This window comes from Myiozetetes cayanensis, unplaced genomic scaffold, assembly GCF_022539395.1.
Source record: "Myiozetetes cayanensis isolate MyiCay16 unplaced genomic scaffold, myiCay2020 scf14, whole genome shotgun sequence".
Lineage (NCBI taxonomy): Eukaryota > Metazoa > Chordata > Aves > Passeriformes > Tyrannidae > Myiozetetes > Myiozetetes cayanensis.
Genome location: NW_026087048.1, coordinates 9,446,074 through 9,468,592, shown reverse-complemented (window position 1 = coordinate 9,468,592; position 22,519 = coordinate 9,446,074). Strand labels below are relative to the sequence as shown.

General features: G+C 38.6%; 1 protein-coding gene across 7 annotated transcripts in view; it reads right to left on the bottom strand.

Annotated features, from left to right (window-relative positions):
• The window catches only part of SEMA6D (semaphorin 6D), a 215,749-nt gene that overhangs the window by 132,526 nt on the left and 60,704 nt on the right, over positions 1 to 22,519 (bottom strand). The gene's annotated exons all lie outside the window — the stretch shown is intronic.

The window sequence follows — 22,519 nt, the reverse complement described above, 5'->3', positions numbered from 1 at the left end:
AAAAGGATTATTTTACAAAATATATGTATAACATACTTATTTTTGCATAAATTTACATACTATACTGTAAATACTATTATGCACATATATACATTTGTTTCATTCATGTTTGCATGGTTATTTTATATATTATTCAGATCACTTCTGTTTACAAGAACATGAAAACTATTTTAAAGTGAAAGCAAAGAAATGGAATTGATGACAAGAAATACATAGGCAGGTGCAGAAATGTTCTTGGGTCAGGCCAGTTTTATGATCTCCTAGCACTCAAATCCAAGCTGCCTCTGAACAATAACAGAGAAATTTCAAAACAAGAAAAAAAGCGCAAGGAGCTAACATCAAGCCCTAGATGAATGCAGAGGGTCTCCACATCTCTCCTTTCCTCTTTTACTCAAGTTCCCACTGAAAATATTACCATTTTCACTATATAACAACAAATTCCTCAGAGTGAGATTTTCAAAGACAAGTAGAGAACTGGGTGTCTAATTCCCTCAGGCAGTTTTGAAAAGTGCACGATAAATATACTATATAGCTCCTTATACATCAAACAATTTCCCAGTGCACTTCACATTAATCTTTAATCTAGACACTTTAATCTTCAAATCTTCATACAATAATCTTCAATGAAAGGTTCTTTCTGGGAGTTTACAGTATATTTAACACAATTTAAAAACTACTAGTGCATTGCCCTAGCTTTTAATACCCAGAAAATGTTTTATAAATTAGATCAATCACAACCTGGCCAAGGTTTCTGTATTTTTAATATCTTTGGAGGGAGATTACAACAAAAGGGTGCTGGAGGGAATGACTTAGCTGGTTTAGCACCCCAGAACCATAGCTGCTGATCCCAGAGTTTACTCAGTGTTTCACTTTTTCCAAGGTAAGGACTAGCATCTCTTCATATGTTATTAGGAAAACAGCATATGTTACAGTGTACACTACTCTGCTTTGGCAGCTCTCTGTGTGCACATCTGGACATGGACATAGTTTCCATATCTGTGTTTTTGCCAAAAAATATTAACTGTTTGAATAGTGTGCCAGGCCCATTCTGCAGGGATATAGCCATGACTCCAGCCCCTCCTGGCCTTTACTGTTCCCTTCAGTGCTGTTTACCACAGCACCTCTGAGTTCTACTCATAGATCAGGACTTCCCAGTCTTAGCTCAAGCTAAATACATAGTGGAAAACACTCCTAAGAATTTGTACAGTGGATTGAGGACAAAAGGCAATAGGTCAGTATGAAATAAAAGAAAAAAAAAGACAATAATAACCATTATGACAAGCCATAGTTTTTATAGTCAACCTGGTACAGGTTTTTTGAGGAGAGGTTTCAAGAACCAGTTTCACAGAAGTGCCTGAAGAGTTCTGGAGAAAGCACGAAGGTGCTACCTTGAAAAAAGGAGCTGAGGAGGAAATTGAGACAGAGTAGAGAAAGGACAAATGAGCTTCCTAAAAGAGAGAAGAGAGAGTCACATATCACCTGAGAAAAATCGTCAGGAAGCAGTATGGCCAAAAAAAAAAAAAAAGAAACTAAGAAAACTACTTTTCTAACAGCATTATTTGAGTTGGGTAAAATGATATTTGGCTTCCCTGTAATCTCCTGTAACTGGAGACATGAGAAGGCAGATCCACCCAAGAGCACACAGAAGAAAGGAAATGCTACGGAACCCAAAAGAGGAGAGCATTTTAGTGTGATTATCAAAGCTAGAACAGTGGATTGGCTCACATGGCCAGAGGTGGAGTATCATTCTGATTAGAATGGAGAAAGTTCCCACAGACTGATTTGAGCAGTTCCCATTAACTACAAAGAGTGGGAATTAGGTGGCAATGACTGTAGTGTGCTCCATGCATTCAGGGCCTAGAGCTTCTTAGAAGAACAGGTTGGGTAAACAGTGGGATATTTTGAATAAGTGAAAGGTTAAGGCACGCTGGAAAATTTGCAAGAAAAGTAGAGAGTGACAGACTGGAGGAAAAAAGGTGTAAGATGGGGAATGCATAAAGTGGATGATCAGAGGACAGTAGTTGGCAAACTTTATAACTTGTGATGAGCTAGAAGACTTTCAGAAACTGCAGTCAGTGAGGGGAGCAGTTATGGAGATGAAGATCATGTTTGTCAGTTCTCATTGGGAAGAAAGTGTCAAGATCCTTCTCAGAAAAAGAAACAGGCCTTGAGGACTGAGTCAAAGGTGGTGAAGAGGAGATTAGGTCTGTCGGTGAAGATTTCAATTACAGTAGCTAGGCATCTGAATTGACAAAAAAGAGTGACTGTGCCATGGAGGAAGTCAGCTTGGTCACAGGGTTTCTGCCAGAAATGCCTTGTTGCACAAAGCAAGAAGCAGAGAAAGTATCTACAAGAACAGTGGTCTTGACGGCTTTGAGAGATTCAGAGAGAAGGTAGATGCTGAATTCAATCAGTTCAAGAGCATCACTTGCTTTTGTGCAAGGAGACCAAGGGAGGAGAGACAATAAAGAAGTCACTGGGCATTTTCCACCCTTGCTAGACTAAGTCATAAGTAGGTCTTTATTTAAACTCTCATGGTGTCTGTCACAGGTGAATAGAACTTGACAAGTGGATGGATTTAATATACCATGAAGTTCCAGCACTTCAAAAATGATTGCAAATCCATAAAAGGTCTCTGAATACCAGGTTTATATTCAGACATGACACCTGAACTTGTTAAAAGATATAGGTATATTTGTTCAACTGTGCTTTTTATCTCAGAAAAATACTATGATTGGTCCCTTGAAGAAAAACATATGAAATATTTCATATTCATGGGATGTATTTCTGTGTAAGGACATGACCAGTTGATAATTTGGGTTCAAATTTCCATTTTTTTTTCATGGTCAAGTCTACTCTAGGGATAGAAAGATGCATAGCATCAATCCTATCACATTTCTGGTAATGCAGAAGGTTTTCAGCACATAGAGTTTTGAGCAGAGGCAGCAGCAAGCCCCTCAAAATGTTGTCAGACAAATGGCTGATACAATGTATAAGAAAGCTAAGGCTAAAATTCATATAAGGCAAATTTATAGTCCTGGGAAGCAAGGAGAACTTGGGGATAAAATGGGCACTTATGATCTAGAAAGCTTAGTGAAAACAAACTCTTGTAAGACACTAAGAACGGATTTATTTTTCTTTTTTTTTCTTCTTCAAGTGAAGGTATTTTCTTATTAACGATTCATATGAAATTTTACATTGTTTTGGCAAAGTCAGGAGTTGAGACTAAAGGAGTGAGAATGAGAAAACAAAAAAAGCCCACAAAAATTTAAATGAAAAAAGCTTAAAGAAAGATATTCTCAAGTGATACCCAAATGTGCATTCAGAGGGGAACAATTAGCTAAGAGGAGAGAACAGGTGATTCCCTAAAGATGAAATTTATATTGCAAATCTCAAGGGTCTGTGATGGTACCCATGACTCCAGTTTGCTAAGTACTGTGCTGCAGATGGTATCGAGCACAAGACCTTAGCAAGAGGAACATTAATCTCAAGCAAACATTGACAAGCACTTCCAAAAGCTTAGAGATAAGAAAGAATAACTAACAGTTGAATGGGTAATGGCCTAAAATTCACTATGAACACACTGCGTTGTTTCAATCTTATTGTAGTCAACTTGTCTGAATGGATTACCATAAAATACTCATTAATTTACATATTGTTAGATTAGTCTGTGTATTTTCATGACACAACAGAAGAAATCCAGTAACACCAAATATAACAATTAAAAATGAGATTTCTCAGCATTCTTGTTTTCCTTCATGAATCCCTTTTTCATCTATTTCCATGTAAATGCACTGAGTTTAACAGAATTTTCCAAAATAAAAACAATAATTTTTATTTCTCTAGGTGTATATGTGTACATCAAAAAACTGCATCTGTCCATCCACCTTGAATAAAAATTGATGTTCATGCTTCACTAAGAAGGAACGCAGCTCAGTGTAGCAACATCTGCTTGCACATCTAAGAGTGGAATAAAACACTGGAAAACTACCACTGGTGTTACTTCCTTGGAATAACGTATATCCAATATCAAATTGGTTACGTAACTCAGATATCACAAGGTTTCATGCAGCATAAAAAAGCTGCATTTTAATGTTTTATGAGGGAAGGAGACGAGGTGTGAGGACATGTGAGTTCTGTTCAACACGAAACTACTCTTAATGCTGTGAAATACAGAGAAGCAAGGTTAATTGAAAACCTGAAGTAATATAAAAATAACTTCAGCCTTTACCAGAAATACATATGGTGTATAAAGCTCCATTGAGCCAAGGTGGATAAGTGAACATTTTTAATGCACATTAGTTGAAGAAAGGAAGAAGTAGAAGCAGATAATAAGTATTACTAAACTGGAATATTCTGAAGGCCTGGAAGAGAGATAGAAAACCACTACCATGGAAACATTTTATAGATTACTTTTCCTTCCCACCCAGAGAGTACTAAGTCCCCTGTTTCCCTTTAGACGTTTATATTGGCTATGGTTATCATCACTCTAGGGAAAAGGGGGTGGCTTTCAAAGACAGACTTTAAGCAAGAACATCTGGGCTCCCCTGTAAAGACACAACATGAGTGAGGTATAGGATTTCACACAGTAGCTCTTCTCTGCCTCATCACTCCTACGCCCTGCAGGAGAAAAGCCCAGGACCATGCAGAGACATGTGCAGGTCTGCCTCTGTCCTCCAAGGATACCTCTCTCTCTTTTGGCATGTATTAATAGGCTGGAGTTACTCACAATCCCTGAGAAAGTATAAATATTCACTGTAACATGACGTGTCCCCTATCATTCTTAAAAGCCACTTAAATATAAGCATATCTGTTTCTCTATCTTTATAAAGAGATATATAAATAAATACATGCTTATTCATTGCCACATGAAATGATTCCAGCTTTTGGTTCATGTACTATGGGTGCATGTGGTAAATGCCCAAGTCCTCTGCTATGCTGTCTGTCAGCATCAAGCAGATAGTACCCCACACCACGTACACCTGAACCTGTTTTAAGCTGTATTCTTTTCCATTCAAGCATTAGTAGTCTCTTCCACAATGTAAAGGTCCCTGGTTCTCAAAAAATTAGCCCTTTCTAAAATGATGCTGCTTGTTCAGGTTATTGCTACCTAGCCTCTATTCCAAAAGGATGTAAACTTCAGACCTTCTCACTACCAAACACATGAATTTAATGTGACTCATGGGCCAATCAGGCAGAACCCTGGAAGAACACCAAAATATCAAGGAAGAAAAACCTCTTCAGAAAGGAAAATTTCTGAAAAGGTACTTTTTATCAAAAAAGCACAAAAATCCCAATCATAATGACACATGACAGTTTAATGAATGGCTATTACTTGCTTATTTTGGAAGAGTGATATGCTATAATTTATCATTTAAAATAATAGCTAATTGAAAAGCTTGTCTTTTATCACATCTGATTCAAAGTATCTTTAACATTTTATAGCAATATTACACTTTCCTACATTTGAGACTAACTGACAATAACACCACCTCCTGCATTTCAAGACCCTGCCTTAAGCACACTAATATATAGAAGTTTTAATGCTCAGGAGGATTTATGTGACAAGCAGTACTTGTATTTCATTAGCTGCACCCCAACCAACTTAATTGCATGTCTAGAACATATTCATTAAAATGCTATTGCATGTGTGACATAGTTTTGGAAACTCTGGCTTAAATTAACAGTAGTTTGTTGTACTTTCATTTTTCTTGCCACTGATTAACAAAGGACTATCAAACCCCTTTGATTTCATTGTTTAATAGCAGTATGTTTTGCTGTTAACAGGATCTGAAATATGTACTCAGGCAAGGATTCAGTACCTTTCAAAACCCATTTTGTGAGCTAGAAGACTTCTGAACTAAAGCCATTTCTTCCTCATTACAAGACAGTAAGCTCACATAGCTAGATGATGATAATCAATTCAAATTATAACTCAGAAGTTATTAGGTTAAGAGCTAGAGAAGAAACAGCCACTACAAAGCAACACATTTAAACTTACTTTTATCTAGTGATTTGCTACAAAAGGATGTACTAGCAGCTACATAACTTGGTGTTGCAGACTTGTGTGTAGCTCATGTTTGAGGCAGTCTTTTGCTTTTTAAAGACATTTCTGAGCCCAGAGCAACGAAGTCAATGGAGCAGGGTATTTGGTCCAACAAGAATACACCCACACCTCCATGAACTTTCTGCAGAAACTCAGTCCCACAGCCTCAGCACTGTAGTTCTTCATTACAGGCCCAACTTTTCCTCCAAATCTATCTTTCCAAATCTGGCTCTAGACATAAAGACTTGACCTTTTGGCACAAAGACAGATTGGTGTGAACATTTAAGACATCACTTTCATTCTTAATAAAACTCTACAGCTTGAATGTGAAACAATATGTTAAGAAGCACTTATTTTTCATCTTACATCTGTATACTTAGTTACTTCAAAGCCATATTTACGTCCGTTTTAGAAGATTCCCTTTGAAAATGCATTTGAATGAACGTTACCCTTTTCTACAGAGGTTTGGGTAAACATTTTTGTTACAGCAATTTTATTTAGCATGGTAATGCAATCAATATCCCAGGAGGCTCATCTTTCACAAGATGCCTGCCTGCAGTTCTACCTGCAAAGTTACATTATGGTAGTCTTCACAGATAACAAAGTACTGAAACTGTAATGTGTAAAGCAGCACAATCATCTGTCAGAGGCTGGCTCAAAGACAACCAAAAAAAAAAAAAAACCTCAACCAGAAATCCCCCCCAATTTTCAACATAAATATTCATATTATGCCAGTGCTTAATTTCAGGAGCCAGTGGGCATAAGCTGTATTGCTCATTCACTTAAAACAAATAGTTAGGAGATTCCATGAGCAATTTCTATTTCCTGGACAAAGCGAAGAGCATTACTGTTCTTCAGAGGAAAGGTGAAACAGTAGTGATCAAGCTGTGAACTGAATAAATATAAAGTCTATGAAGTAATTTACTATTCCTACTGCAGCCAGCCAGCAACAAAGTCAATCTCTTTTGCTGAGGCAGTGATTAGTAGGTGCAGTTGACCTGTGATACCTACTGCTTTTAATCCAATGGTTTGCACATTACGTTACAGGCTGAACTAGCAGAACAATATATTTATTCCCTCTGAAATCTTTCCAGTTTTTTCAAAGATCTCTATTTTTTACAAAGCGTTTAAGTAAAGGGTTATGTTAATTAAAAAGTAACTGAAAATAATTACTAGCAAAATCATAATGTGGGTCACCTTTGCCTGTATTTAAGTACATATGGCACTGATAAAGAACCATGAGTCTAAATAAGAGTCTTGCTAAAGTGGACTTGTAAACAGATTTTATGCGATTTTTTTTTTCATAGCCTTGAAATAATTTGAATATTAGAGACCTACTCTTTTTAATAGCCAGGCATTTATTTCCATTTTGCAGCTATCACAGGAAGATCTCTTTATGCTCTTTTTACAGTTCAGCACTTCTACTTAAAGATAACTGACAGGATTTAGAGGAACTGGGAATCTATAGGCTTCACGTTTACTATCACATCAGTTCAGTTCTGGGGGTGATTATCATCATTATCTGCTATACCTAGCAGTGTCCCATATGTGACAGGTGCCTTCTGAGCACTATTAAAGGCATCATCTCTTAAATTAACTGTCTAAGGAACAGATAAAAAAGCAACAGATAGATGCTGGAAAGGTAGGAGGGAAAATGCCATGATCAGGTAGCAGTGGATATTTCCCTCAGCAAGAAAGCTCTAACAGAAGTGATACTGTATGTTTACATGGATAGTTTCAAGGTTCTTTTTCTCCATGTACAAATATGAAGGCATATATAGCTTGCCAAATAAAATCACAACAGGTTTTGAGTAAGAATCAAGTGTCTTTAGTAACCACTTTATGAAAATACACTGTTGGAGGAGTCTGGGATATCTCACAACAGTTTCCCCACCAAGGGACACCTCGGCTCTCCACCATTTCTGCAGATGGATGAAGACATTGTAGTTCAGATAAGGACAAAGAAAGCACTAGAAAAGGAACTGGTTGATTGTCCTCTTTCTGCCCCAGCCAAAGAAGTAGAGGGGTAATACAGATAATCTCAGGCTGCAACACCAGCCAGGTTACCTGAATACGCACACTCATCTCCTGTCTCATCACACTGTCCAAGACTGCTACATAACCAGCCTGGCAGTAGCACAATTATGGCAGGTGACACCAGGCAGTCACAGGGGTAAGCTGTCACCAGGATAAAATTCTAGGACCTGATCAGAACTGAGAACCTTGAAACTAATACACAGATTTTTCTAAGACTCTGCAGACCCTTATGTTGTGCTCTAAGCAAAAGCCTTCACCTTGTATTGCCCTGTATATATCCAGGTTTTCTTCTGAAAACCTTTGAACCACCTGTAAGGTAAATTCAGTATGCAAACTACATCTCTGCTTCATGCTATTCTTCCTACTTTAAACTTCTTCAGGAGAAGCTCATACTGAAAATAAGGGACCAAAACTTAAGTATACAAGGTCAACCTGTCATCCTAATCATCTCTGTATGAAGATGTTACACTGAAATCATTAATAATATTTTCAGGCTTCTAAATCTTTATTCACAGTAGGCAGCCAAATATAATTTTTAGTTCACCAGTTGCAAACACGTTTGTACATTGTTGTGGCTTCAAGAATGCTGAAAGCTATTTACTTATGTAAATCTTGAGATTTGCTACACAAAGAAACAGATGTATGTGACATTTTCAAGGCAGTGAAAATGAAGTGTCATATGTTGGCCTGGGAAACAAAGCTTGGGGAAAAATAAAAAAAAGGTGTGCCATATTTCACCTAGCCTTCATTGCTGAAGGGCTGGAGGAAGAACTGCAACAGGAAATCTTAGCAGCTGCTGCAAATCCTAAAGTGAGAGCAGCAGTATGGTTTTGGATATACCTCACAACTATATTTGTCCTCCTAGGACTTTCTGCACAGGGGCAGTCTCATACTCACACAGGGGGAACTTTGTGGAATGGAAACATTCTGCACAGTTCCACTGTTTCCTAATTTCGGATGCCAAGAATTGCTCTTCCTTGAGTTCCTCTGTAGGAGGATGCTCATTTGTTATACTTAGTAAGGGCCCAAATAAATTACTTTAATTAGTTATATGTTTTAAACAAACAAATGAAAAATAACATACGTAATTTTTCTCACCAGTTTTCAGACATTACTTCTCGAGAATTTTGGAATTCTTGATTTAAAAATCCTATTTGTAACAGAAATTACTTCATAAATTACTGATAGAATTTATAAAGATGCATCTCTGTCTAACTTCATATTTTTTGATCCTGCTTTACAAACCAGGGCCACCGTTCTGCAGCAATAGTTGTTTGGGCTGATAAGGACTAATTGACTGATATAATTCCTTAAAATGTTCTGTGACAAATACTATTGTGACAGCTAAAGGTATTAAATTTACCTAAAATGAAGGGGAAAGAACAAAGTGACTGTCATAATGTAGAAAACGGGTTTAAAAAATGAAAACAACTTTACTAACCAATTGCAATCTGGAAGTAGACAAACCCTGAAAGATCTACAGACAAGATATGTTACAGGTGTTCTAATTAGGTATTTCATCTGGGACTCCATCAGCTGCTTCCCTGCTGAGGAACAGTTTTTCACTGTCCTATGAAATCACAATGAATGACTAAGGAGCTGTGGGAAGCCAAATGGTTTGCAAAAGCCTTGGTATCATGCATAGTGTAACAGCCAGAATTTTCAGTACATGTCTGATTCTGTGAATTTCTGAGACCTGAATTTCTGAGACATTTTTCAGGACTTTGGTGGCTATACCCAAATTTGGTCACCCAAATTTCACAAATTTGAAAAACCTCATTAATCTGTCAGTTCACTCATAAAATGCTAAACTTTATAGGTGTAATTCTCTTGTTGCCTATGGCTCTATATCTGCAAATATGTAGCTGCTTCTTAGTTTGAGAGCACCAAGACATCCAGATCTTTGACTCATTACTCCTTGTATTTGGGAAAGCAGGAGATATTGTCTCTGCTGGGCTAATGCTCAGTGTTGAATGTTTTTGAAAATACTTTGCTTTGGTATCACACAACATAAATACATTTTCAAACTATTATTGAATTAAGAGCTTTGGTGTGGGGAATATCTGACTTAAGTAGCACTTAAGGATACACCTTTTGTTGTCCCTAAGAAAAGTCAAGTTTGGCTACATGAAAAACCTCTCAAAGATCTTACTTGTATAAGACCATTGGAGAGACAACTAGATTCTGAAAACTAAATAACAATTAATTAATTAATTAATTAATCTGAAGACATACACCCTGAGCATGTCTTGAAAGGTCTTCTTGGGGATACTCTGTAAGGGGCCAATGTAAAACTGTGTGTCAGATCCACAGCTATGGTGGTGCTGACAACTGGTGCCAGGAGAAGCAGCAGGATTTAAGTGTGCCTCAGACAAGGAGAGGAAGAGTAGCAGGATAAGGCAACCTTTTGTTTCAGCACTTATTACCTTTTCAGTGATGAATTTTGCAACTTTGATGTTCTTTTGCTGTCCAAAAATAATTTTTAAAGAACAGAATATTTTTAAAAGCATCATGAAACATCCACTATGAGAATGAGTATTCTTGGTTTAGGTAGTCAGTTCCCTGTGGAAAACCATTTATGTTTAGTCAACATAAACAATAATAAGTTCTGATAGGGCTATACTGTAGGAGGCTGAGGGCACTACTATTAAAAACTCCATATATTTAAAGAATTAGATTTATTTTTCCTTAAAGATTTGGAATCAATCCATTGTTAATAAACCCTAACTCATTGAGAATTGCGAAGGACAACCAGAGAAATGTTTTGAGGACTGGAGAGAAGGTCTTAGGCCTCCAATATTCCAAGAGCTGTATCTGTTAAGTTTATGCAAAAGAAGATTGGGGATCATAACTGTGAAAATATTTGTTACAAAGACCTTTTTTAATACTAGAAAGAAATGGATAATAAGAAATAGTTGCTAGAAGCTGAAGCACAGCAAGTTAAAGCTACAAATACAGCTCCTTCTTCTTAAATTAACCATTAGAAACTGTGAAGAGGAACGGTGCATTCACCAGCAAATTGGATTGGGTTTGGTTTAGGAACTTGTTTCAGTTAAAGAAACCTATTAAGACTCATGTTGCTGTAACCAAGTGGAATGCTGTGATTTATGAGATACAGAGAGATCAGATCTGGTTATCTGGATGGAATGAAACCTTCTGCCTCTAAAGAAACTGGTACAAGCTGTAGGCTGTGGATACCACAGCTCTCAGGATTTGGCCTTCCCTACATGACAAGTGCACGTGAAGCCTCTTAATGCTGGAAGTGGTATTGCTTGGTACATTTTCCTCATACATTTAATAAAAACATCTGTGCAGGAAATGTTTCCCAAAGGGCATATGAAGAACTTGTTTCAGGGGGCATCAGCTCTTACTCAGGCTTTGACCATTAATATATATATGATTCCATTATCCTTTCTCGTTAAGTAGTACCAGAAGCTTTTTTTTTGCTACTGCAAATAATACATGGCAGATGGGACATCCCTATCAGGTCCTTTTGGGAGGAGATAAGCTCTTTCCTGATTAGTTTAAGTATCCTTTGAGGGACATTAGTAATCTAATTCAACCATTTTAAAATTAGGGAACAGGAAAAGCCTAGCATTACCAAAATAAAAGGTGTTTCTAAAATCTACTAACACCATCTCTCGTACTACTCCACTTCTTTTTTGAAAATTAACATTTTAAAAGAGTAACATATTCAAATGTAGGTGATAATATTTTGTACCCAGTGACATTAATTTCATTAAAATATGTAGTGACATACTTAATAAATCAACTTTTTAAAATTATCCAAAGTTCTATACTGAAAATTTTAATCAAGTTTATCTATCAAGAAAACAAATTGAGAAATTTCAGATGCTCGCATGAATGGTAAATTTAAGTATATCTACAGGTTTTTTCTCTAATCCCTAATTTTTTTCCACGCAAATCAACAGAAAGCACAAGCAGACTAGACATCCCCCCCTTGCATGAATCAAAATTAATATTTAATATCTGCAACGCAGAAGCTCTAATACTGATGTGAAATTGGGGCCTAATTGAGGATGATCTGCTGATCTAACTAGCTATCCTACCCCTAGGGAGCTGTTAGAAGCCTGTAAGTGACAACATTGTAATAATCTTCAAAATATTTATTAATTAGCTATGGGATTATGTTATTGAGTCATCAGGAAGTTGTATCTCATGCAAATAGCAACACTATTAACTACTTTTTAATGTAATGGTCATGCCCATAGATTGCTGTTTGCACCCCTCCATTTCTAACTATGCTGCTTCCCTAGAAAAACAGTGAGGTCTGAAAAAATCTCTAAAGTTGTTGTTCCTCCAGAGTTAAGTTCAGCTCTGTGAAGAAAGGTCTCAAATTCCACTTGAGTCTTGCACAAGGGTGAATTTCATCCTTGTGACTCAAGTCACCTCTCAGCTTCTGCAACCGGGTATTGCACTCAAGAGTGACCAGTGCACTCAGTTGGACCAAGAGGGGAGAGGGCTGGAGGAAACCATTAGTGCATCTCACAAGCCTCCCTCAGTACCAATTCACAGTTATGTTGTTAGTGCACATAAATGTGGCTCCTCAGATGCAAGAGCTTCTGCTTTTATCTCTGTGAGTCCTTGACTCCATTTCACACACACCAGACCAAAGTGAGCTCTGTTGTTAAATGCTGGTCTGACAGTGCTGTTCCCATACTCTCTGTGCTTTGACCTCTTACAGAGCAGATCGAGATCCAAACACAGCCATTCCTCCATGGACTGCAACCACTGTGACAGACCCCTTGCCCTGTGCACACCACAGCTGCTCCAGCCCAGTGGCAGTTCCCTCCATGGCCCCTCATCCAAGAGCTGCTCAGCAGCACAAGGGTTTTCCAGTTGCACTCATTTTCCTCTCGTGTTACTTTGAATGAAGTTGTAAAACCCAAACACTCTTTGTGAGCAGAAACCATGGTCTGATGCACCATCAGAACATTTTAGAGTTCTCCATCAAGACAGCTGTGGTGGGTGATACTGCCTTGGCTGCCAGTCACCCACACACTGCTCCCTCACTCCACTCCTGAACAGGGCAGTGGGGAAAATGCAATGGAAAAGCTCATGGTATAAGATAAAGCCAGGGAGATCACTTACCAATTGCCATCAAAGGCAGAACAGACTCATCGTGGAGAAAATTAAGTTACCGCTAATTAGAGTTTTATGGTGAAAAGCAAAGAGTAAACACCTTTCTCACACCTGTTTTTCTCTGTCCGGGTGCTGTCAGGGTCATTCTTCACACTTTTTCACCTCACACCCACCACCTGTGGGGCTCTGCCTGCTCTCAAACAGGTTCTATGGAGGCTCCACCAGCTTCTCCAAGGGGTTGTGTCCCATGGTGGGGACCAGCTGGGGCAGCCCTGCCCTCCCATCATGGGGGTCTCTGCAACCCCAGCCTCTCATCACCTGCACCCAATGCAGGGGTATAGCTGCAATTTCTGCAGTGACCCAAACCATAGGAAACTTGTGCCTCAGGTCACACAGATACTCATTGCTATACAAGAACCCCCACCCCAGATAGTCACACTCTTTGCCCTGCTTGAAGAAAAGCTTTTCTGTGACAAGATGCTCCTTATCACTCTGTTATTCACATACACATGCAGGAGTCTTATCCTGGAATCCGGAGACATTTGGCCAACCAAACCCCAAGGTTTCTCTTGGCTGCTCTTCCTTCCCCCTAAGAGCACAACAGGTGAAATACATGACCAATTTCTCTGCCGACCTACTCCTATTTTCAGCTGCAGAATTTTATGTGCCAAAGACCTCAAACTACGTGCATGCAGTCAACCCCTCTTACAGAAACTACAACTTATTACACATAAACTGTGCCCTAAGTCTGGAGTAGGTATCCACACACAAACTCTACTGCTGTTAATTTGAAAGGTATAAAGGTTGATTTGAACAGTATAAAGTGACAGGAGCACCCCTCCATCAAACCCAGCAACAGCTGTAGAGGTTTCACCATCTCCTAAGCCCTCGCAGGTCAGAGAGCCTCGCTGTGCCTGAGGCAGAGGTGAAAAAGCTTCTGGTGAGCAACACTGCTGCCTCTTGTGCTACATACTGTGGTTTCTGTCAGCAGATACAGAAACTGCACCCATATAAAGAAGAAAAAAGAGTTACATTACAGCACTCCTTTTTTTTTTTTTTTTCCCCTCAGTGATAGCTGCCAAAACCAGTTTACTTGTTAGTGCAGTAAGGAACTTGCTGCTCTCGGTGCATGGGGATGTCCTCAAGACAGCTGTGACAGTCATCAGACAGGGAGGGTGTACAATTCTGTGGAAGCACCATCAGGTTCCTGGGTCATTGTATGAATCTGCAAGTCCAGGACTTGTAACTGTGGCATCAGAAGCAAGACTTAGGCAGAAGAGCTTAGTCTTGAAAGCCTGAACTCAGATTTTTGAGGAGGGAACATGTCTGCCAGTGTTGGAGTGGAGTATGACTGCAGTGATGAATTCACTCTGTAAGGCTCCATTCTGTCCTGAGAATTCGTGCCTGCAGTGGTTACTGCTTCGGAGTAGCAGCTGCAGTGACAGTTCCTAGCACCACAGCGAGCACCAGCACCCAGGAATGATTTGGGATGGAGACACGGTAGTACAATCAGAGCATGAGGAAAGGAATCATGCCCTGGAAGAGGAATACTTCAGAAGTTTCTGTCTTTGAAAATCATCTGTTCTTTACCTCTTCTAATGGAGATTTCTCAAGCCATATTGATGCACAGTACAGCAGAGCAGATGCAGGCTTTTCCTAAGATAATAAACGTGTGCTTGCACCTTTGACTCCTGAGAAACCAGTGGGAGAGTTGCAGTATTTTGTCAGATGCCTCCTGCCAGCAGATAAACATGCTACTTAGGAACACGTTTCTCCCAAGAACCAGAGGTACATAGAGCATCTGCTTTGAATTTGTGCAGATGTTTTGAAAGGACAACACTTGTGGCCTTGATAATACTATCACAGATCTAATGAGATTTACAAAGGAAAAAAAGGAATGGATTATATTAACCACATGAAATTAATGGTGATTAACAGAGAGAAGTTCCATGGGAGAGCAATGGAGATTTTGGAGTCCTGACACGGGCAGTAAAAAGCCTGGACAAGGAGAGAGGTGAGAGCTGCCAACACACAGGAGGCATGCTTGGTCTTCCACATTTCCTGTATGATTCCCCTCAGGGATACTGCTGGGAAGTATTCAAGAGTAAAAAACCACACAACATACACAGTAATAGAGGTACAGGAATATAAGAACTGCTTGAAGTAGCAACACGGTGCTAAACTGATGTCTCATAAGTCTTCATTTTCTATGTTGGCTACTACATTAGCTTTATAATAAACATCCAAATCCTATGCAGTCTCTGGCAATTAATACATTGACCTTTATGATGCATAGTGTTATGTTTTTCCTAACAATATTTACTGGCTAATTTGCCAGTCTCTCAGTCATCAATGCATATTAACAGAACTGTTGTGCAGGTATTAGGTTTTAAAATCTATAATTAACCCTTACCTACCTTCAGCTTGGAATCAATTCTGATGTAAGATAAATAAAACTCAGAAAGATTAATCACGTACTCTGCACTAGCAGAAAAAATCAGTTTTCTAGAAATGTTGACTACAAAAAGTTTTGAGTATTTCCTCTTCCTACAAACTCCAAAACCAATCTTGTCTTTTATCACAAAATATAAAGTATAATCAGAAAATAATTATATTCTAGCTGAGTTGTAAATTAAATCAGAATTGCTAAACATGAATTGCTATCTCAGATTGTATCATTACAGTACTAAAAAAAATTAAGATGCACAGGCCCCCTTCTGAGCTGAGTACTGTCATGCAGGACCCTTCGTGTTCTGCCACTAACAAATGAAACACTGACATTTTGTAGGAAGCAACAACTTCATCACCTTTTCAATAAAAGCCTCCACATGTAATACTTTTTTCAAAAGTGGATTCACATTAACCTCTGAATCATTCACAAACTTTTAATATTTTCTGTACCATCACCCCATCTCCTCCTCCTTCTTACCCTCAAAAAAACCCCACCAACCAACTGCAAAGCCATTGGCTGTTTCTGGAGCCAATATTTCAATAATGTTGTGATGGTATCAAAATTGCAATTTGCTTTTCCATCTTCCAGGGCCAGCACTGTTATTGGTACTGTTTTGGTATACCTGCTTCTCAGTTGTTTATTTCTTTATGTGATTCCCAAATTCTTATGTTTATTAAGCAGCCTTTAGACTTTCTCATGCTAAGAGTGCAATACTTCAGAGGGCATTCCTCAGTACCCCATTCTCTCAGTGTAAATCCCTTTCTTCCCAAACACAAGCTCTCAAGGAGAAGAAAAAACCCCAAACCAAACAAAACCCTCCTGTGCTACCCATCCCAGACTTGCGCAGACTCTGCCTATAATTTACTTCTGTTTTGTGGGTTATACATAAAACCACTGAGCTCAGTGGGGTGGGGAGAACCTTCTTTACCACTTTGCCAGAAAAACTTGAATTCACTGAGATTCCTTTTTACCTCCAAACGTTTTTGCACAAATGCCTCAAAAATTCCATTTTGGGTTAAAAAAAACCCCTGCAATAATATATTCATATACATATTGATTTGTCAGAAATAATCATCACTGTGGATCGTTTAATGTACTTGAACTGAAAAATTAGTTTTATTTGCACAGTTCAGTCCTTCCCTGTGATTTGCTGTAGAAACTACCGGAATACTGGAGAGAGAGAGAGAGACAGCATATCTAAATAGAAAAGCCATGAGTGTTTATACACAGTGGTAAACAAGAGTTACTTGGAACACAGCTGTATTTCTGTGGTTTCCTCATTTTCTCATTGCTGGGTGCACAGCACAACAGTGTGAGATGATACGAGCTGCTGACAGCAGTAAAAAGCCCGATTACTAGTGCTCTAGATATGTCAGTACTTACCATCTGAAAAGATGGGCAGATCTACTTCTCTGAATAAAACAAGGCACAGGAGAAGGTGACTATTGCAAATCTGGCTCTGCACAGTCTAAGGAATGAAGTAGGACGTGGCATAAGCAGAACAACAGTAGAGGAACGTCACATACTGAGCATAACCAGCCAGTGCAGGAGTAGCAGCTTGACCCAGTCTTTCCATACAGATTAGCCAAAAAAAAACCAAACCAAACCACCAACAAGAACACAATGATCAGCAGTGCCAGCTGGTCTCTACATTAAAGCTAACCTGGACTCCAGCAAGTAAGATGGGAGGGAAGGAGCACGATCAGAGATTAGCAGTGTGCAAGAGGGAAGGCAGAGCAATGTAAAAAATTCATGGTTAGGATAACCACAGGAAATGATGTGTTGCTGGCAGATGTTTGTTTTGAAGTTTTCCACGACTCTGACTATGCATGAGCAGCACTGCTCTCAGTATGCTGAGAGCTGCAGTCAGAGGAGAGCAGGAGCAACCCCGGGGGACGGCCACTAAGGCTTCTGAAGAACACCTCAAAAAGGCAGCTGCTTATTGTCCTTGCAGTACCAGCTTGGTACGGCATTGCCCCTTGGCTGCCATCCCCAACCCCCTGTGCCAGCCTCACCCCCTGCCTCCCTTCAACAGAAGAGGCATAACGAGGTTTTTAGCCTGATGGTTGAGCTCTTGGCTTTGGCCTGTTGTCTTATAGGGACCAAAGCAGATTTTTCACTTCCTTCCCACCTCCAATATTAATAAATTTGAACATTTTAAGCCAGAGGCTTTTATAAGACCACTTGTATACCACAGGTCATTAGTTGCTCCAGTATCAGCTCAAAATGTTGAGTGACCCTCCAAAAAGGCACCTAGTCCTGACTTAGAAGTCTACTGAGAAGTGGAAAACCTCTGCACTCCCTTAGGTTTGTTCAAGGTTAATCAGCACCACTGATCACCTTCTGTTTGATTTCTCATTTGAATTTATTATGTTTCAGTTTCCAACTGATGATTCTTGTTATGTTTTTACCTCCTAGATGAAATAACTACAGAGAATAAAGAGTCTTTCTTGTGGAGAGGAAACACTATAACAACTTTGTCTTTCTTTTCAGCATCTTCCTTGATTTGTCAGCATCACTTATAAAATTGGGTCTCTGAACTAAAGTATTCAAGTAGCAGATCCACATTGTATAAATTGTTTAGACCTAAATTATGGTTAATATTTTCTTACTTAGGGAGTTCAAACTATTTGCTTTTTTCATATAATCAGAGCATGTTATCCTGCATCCTTCCCAGGACAGAAACTAAGTAGTAAATGCATATTGCACTCTTCATACTTTGTTGGTGATCTTGCCAGTCCTGTTGACTACAGCAAGGATGTGATCTTTTCCTAATTTACCCATTTTTGTAGCTGTATCAGCTATACTTTTCCTCTAGAAACTTTCTGTTTCATGCCTTCTTCATATGGATTACTGTAATTTTTTCCATTCTTACAAGGTTTGTTATTAATTTCTTATCAGTTCCAGTTGTCAGTTCAGACTTGAGTCAGAGCAGCCTTTAAGCCAAATCTTTGCTCAGTCTTGAAAGAACACTTGGGGCTTTTGAACACTAAAAGCATTCTTCCTAAGCAAGAGCAGGTTTAAACTACTGGGTTTGTCCTGTGTCATCCCATCCTCCCCTCTAAAATTTCACCATAACAAATTCTTAGCAAACAGCCTTTTGAAAAGAGGATTTCTATTACCAAGGCTACCTCCTTTAGTGACGTGATATCAGAAGCTGCCAAGTTTTGTGATTAATATTTCTAATATAAAATAGCACTTTGACATTTTGGATACACAGCAATATGTCTCAATTAAAGGATCAAAAAAATGGAGGGAATCACATTACAGGAATGAGCATATCAGCTTCTGGAATTCTCCTTCAATTTTTTTTTTTTTTTGCTGAATAGCACATACAAATGGTAGAGTTCAAAATTTACCTTCCTGTGTATAAGTAGTACAAAGATCTGTATCTGACACTTGTCATATAAAACAAGTGCATTGTCCATGGAGATTCAGAAAAATCTGACTGTATTTCATACATACAAGTACACTCATCCCTGTACACATACTCCTATACAAATGGGCTTTAAGGCTGAAAGGCTTTCAGACTTGTGATACAAATATAATAAAGTATAATCTTTAGTTCTTTGCACACATTATAGCAGTATGGTCTGAGTATTACTTCATGTCTAAATTTTAAGACCATTGCATTTGTTCAAACTTTAAATGTCAGTGGCCAATATTATATTGAATTTAGCTTTTGTGTTTCAGATTGAACACATGCTATGTTCTAATTCAGTGTTTTGAAATAAATCATTTACTTTCTAACTTTTCTTCCTTCTATCATCAGAGTAATTTAACACATGTCGTTTCCTGCAATGCTATCCAATTCACACATCAGCAGGTGGTATACAATTTTTCCTTATTTTCCCCCTCTTTTTACTGTATAACATTTTGTATGTTTAGATAGGACCCATCTTATTTAAAGAGCAGCAGCAGAGTGGCACTGTAAACCAATGACAGTTTCTACAACATAGATCTCATAGCTTTTAATTACTCTTGTCAGTGTACCATTCAGTAACTGTTTTACTTAGAGATTATGACTTTAAACTAGTGATAGATTTAGCATATGTCCCATATTAATACATTCAAAGAGCAATTACCAATATCAATCAGCTACAGCTATATGGACAAATTCACGTGCATCTGCCTAATGAAACAAAAATAAAAAAACCCATCACTTTCATGATCCTCTCTGCTAGACACAAGTACGCACTTCTGCACATTCTTCTAATGTCTTTTTGATAGACCTTTTATAGCTGTTCCTGGCTACTTTGCCTGCTGAAAATCATCACTTTTGTCAATATAGTCAGGATTTTCTTCTGATTACTTTTTCCCATTTCTTCTGAACTAATCTTCTTTATATTTTTAACCAACAGGACAAACAGTGGAAAAAAATCATGTAGACACAATGATAGAAGGTTTTTGAGTAAACCCAACAATTAAAGAAAAGGAAAGACTCACAAAGCACAAAGATCAGCAGATGGACCACTTTTTCCAACCCCCACCAAAATGCTGAAAAACAGAAAGGGCCCTAAAAGAAGTCAAGTAAAGCAGAGTAATACTGCCAACCATCACTGGAGTTGGAAGGAGACCTATGGTGAGTCAATCTCGTATTTCTGTTTTCTTTAAACACATAAGTTTATCGTCCTCTAGTAAACTACACATAAAGCAGAATAATAGCTTTACACAGCTTAAATGAAGAGTTTGGTTTTTCAGACAAACATTTTTGTTTCCTAAAGTAGCAATTATAGGAGACACTAGGAGTTGGCTAGAAAGCTCAGCACAATCTATAAACACTTATTCATAGAACCACTGGGTGGACACTGTATTGGAGCCAACTCTTATGTTCAACATTTCCGCTGTGAAACAAGGTTGACATTTGTGTCTGTCTCCTTTTTTTTTTTTAAAAGGACAAATCAATTTGTAACAGAGAGATGGCAGTTTGCAACCAACTGTGCTCAAAATCAAAATGAACTAATGATATTGAAATAAAGGTAACAGGGCAGTAAAGGGTAACAAATTGGAAATAAAGAGTAATATAAAATTGAAATATGAATTAGAAGGGCACACAAAAAGAACATGGATTAGCCAGCAAAGCTTCTCTACTTTTCCTAATTCCCTCCTACTAATTCTTTGTGTTGTAGCAAATTGATCAGCTGTTTAACACATGGTCACCTCTTTTAAAAAAGATCACTATCTTTTGTGTTTGGCTTGAAGCTAATGTTATCTAGTCTTTTAGAAAATGATACTGGATATCCCTTTCAAACAATGTCACTTCTTTATCTCTGCTGCGCTTTGTTGTTATCCTGCTCAGATGCATCTCACATTTCTCTTGGGCAGACATTATCTAGGGATCTGGTGTCGTTTCTGAAACAACAGGATTACTGCATCTCTGACCTCTTCACAATGAAAAGAAGTTTGCTTGCAACCTAAACATGTTCAGCTGAGGGCTTTATCAGCTCCCATTTCTACATTTACAATTTACAGTTATGTTTGCGAACTAAACAAGAATATCCATGATAAGTATTAGCGACATTAATAATAATAAATATCTGTTACAAGAAGAGACATCAGCTGAGTTTCAAGGTGGATACTCACTGATCCCTTCTCAACACAGAGCTGCCCCAGCTGGGCTGACCAACGACAGCAGAAGGCTGCAAAGCTCGGAGCTGTTCACACGCCATCAGCCTCCACATGTCCCACGGGCAGTCAGCAGGCCTGACAGTCTGCACCTGAAGGAGTACAAGCAGGCTCAGAGCAACCAATGCAGCCTGCAGTGTGTTCCAGTTATGCTGGGATTGTCCTGGCAGGGATCAGTTCAGAGAAATGAAAACACATCTCTGGGAATGGCACAATTGCACATGAGGCAGAATGGGACCTCTCAAGCCAGCCTTGCCAGTCTCCTGTGACAGCCTAGGTGCCATTCATACACCTGGATGTGTAGATGGGCTCCTTCCATTATTTTCTTTAGGCTAATGCTCAGGGCAATCATGCTGGATGGAGAGAGCCCATCTGAAAGTCCCTTCTTTCCTGACTTGGGACAGGATCTGAAAACAAGTTGAAACCTCATGTTAGGATAAGGCAGAGGAATGAAGCTTTTATTCCCCTCCAGCTGTTCTCTGAAAGGCACTTGTCTTTGAACAAAACACTTAAACAGTCACAGAATCAGATGCTGAAGACCAGATGTTATGAGAAATTACTGTCTTTACTTCTAAGCTACCAGGCCATCCATCATAAAAGACGGCACCACTGTCTTCTTCCCTAAATGATGCCTATAGCCTGATCCTACTCTTTCAGAGATGTCCCAAGTTAACCAAAACGTTTAGATTGCAATCAGTATTCAGAAATTGTTGTTATTGAGTAACTCCCTGCAGAGCCAAAGCCTCAAGAAACAGACAGACACAAATACCACAGAACACTTCTAAAATTAGCAGGTCTAGGTTGGTTAGAAACAGATCATAAAAATTCTTTCTCAGCAGCATCTTAATTCCTCTTAAAATTTTTCAGTCAGGTCCATGTTAAATGAAGATTCTGTAACAGTAAAGGAGTTGCAGGAAAGATCCAATCATCTTATTTACCATTTTTTAGGCACTTCCAAAATATCTGTTAATGATACTTCAACCAAACTAGAAAGAGCAGCCTACATAATTATGGATGGCCACAGATATAATAGCACAGTGCCTCTACAGAAGACAAAAGAAGAGGCTAAAGTAAATCATAAACTGATTCTGACATGACTGATGGAAGACACGTATACCATGATGTGATAGTTCTTGCAGCCAGGCTGGAAATGTTGCATTGTTATGACTCCTAGAAGTTTTGTTGACGGTATTAGAAAGAACAAATCAAGGGACTGAGATATCCACTTCATATACAAACAAGTCTTTCCACAGCAT